The 1,407-nt window shown below is 45.6% G+C and overlaps 1 non-coding gene across 1 annotated transcript; it reads left to right on the top strand.

Annotated features, from left to right (window-relative positions):
* Positions 1-282: 282 nt before the first annotated feature.
* Positions 283-357, top strand: Trnaa-agc (transfer RNA alanine (anticodon AGC)). Its single transcript has one exon. It is a non-coding gene; the product is annotated as a tRNA-Ala (tRNA).
* The last annotated feature ends 1,050 nt before the right edge of the window (positions 358-1,407 follow it).

Raw genomic sequence — 1,407 nt, 5'->3', positions numbered from 1 at the left:
TGAAAGATCCTGATATTCGCCTACAACAATTCTCTTTTGTATATAAATTGACGCGGTATCACTGCTATCAGCTGCAGCGAGGCATTTAGCGGAATCATCGGCGACGAGCGAAATTGAGTGCCGGACCAGGATTCGAACCCGGGACCTCCGACCTGCTGTGGGTATCTCTAAGTGGTGAACAGGAGTATTATGGACAGAGACTGCGGATCGGTGGTGCTCGGTGGGACTGTGGATCGGCCGTGAGGCTGGTCAAGATAGTCTGTGCAGTTTCGATAACACTGTGTCCCGGATGGCGCAGTGGTTACCGCACCTGCCTAGCAAGCAGGAGATCCCGGGTTCGAATACCGGTCCGGTACACATTTTCACTCGTCGCCTCTGATTCAGTTGGTTCAAATGGCTCTGAGGACTATGGGACTTAACTTATGAGGTCATCAGTCCCCTAGAACTTAGAACTACTTAAACATAACTAACCTAAGGACATCACACACATCCATGCCCGATGCAGGATTCGAACCTTCGACCGTAGCGGTCGCGCGGTTCGTCGCGTCTGATTCGGCGTAATGTCTCGCTGCAGCTAATGGCAGTGATCCCCCGTTAATTTACGTATGTTTCACAGTTGCGGGATCTGTGTGTGTCTGTCCTTTAAAAGGAACAGACGCCATGAATTCGAATACTGTCTTTTATAGGTTGACTCTTACACAGAAGATTACAAGCATCAGCCACTTTTTTCAGTGCTATTTATTTATTTAAACTGCGCTTACCGGTTTCAACCCGCTAGGTTCATCTTCAGATGGCTAGTTGACGTTTTACATTACGTTTCGTGTCTCGTTTCCCCACCTGACGAATCTTCCTTGGGGTGGCGATGCTCAACAACGAAAACAAGGTGTGAGACAACGTCGTTTTAATTGTAGTTGTACCTCACAACGATTTCAAGTTATGTAAACAAATTATAATTATTAAATGGAAGATGTTTCGGTTACTTTGAAAAAAGTGGCTAGTTGCTGTTATCTTCTGTGTAAGAGTCAACCTATATTTTGTACGCAGCCACGAGCTCAATATGTCAGTTTCTGACAAAATAGCATTGTCTTTTATATTATATTATGGTGGAGAGCTGAGTTATAGTGTTGACATGTAGAATTTTAGTGGTTTTTGTGTAGTGTAACTATTCTCCTGATTCAAAAACTCTTACTATAAGCCATACTATAAATAATAATAAGTACATTTCATTCTAATCACACCGAGCGAGGTGGCGCAGTGGTTAGACACTGGACTCGCATTCGGGAGGACGACGGTTCAATCCCGCGTCCGGCCATCCTGATTTAGGTTTTCCGTCATTTCCCTAAATCGCTCCAGGCAAATGCCGGGATGGTTCCTTTCAAAGGGCACGGCCGACTTCCTTCCCCGTCC

The sequence above is a fragment of the Schistocerca serialis genome, chromosome 4 (genome assembly GCF_023864345.2).
Source record: "Schistocerca serialis cubense isolate TAMUIC-IGC-003099 chromosome 4, iqSchSeri2.2, whole genome shotgun sequence".
NCBI lineage: Eukaryota > Metazoa > Arthropoda > Insecta > Orthoptera > Acrididae > Schistocerca > Schistocerca serialis.
The sequence above is the reverse complement of the archived record's forward strand: the minus strand, read 5'-3'. Positions and strand labels throughout refer to the sequence as shown.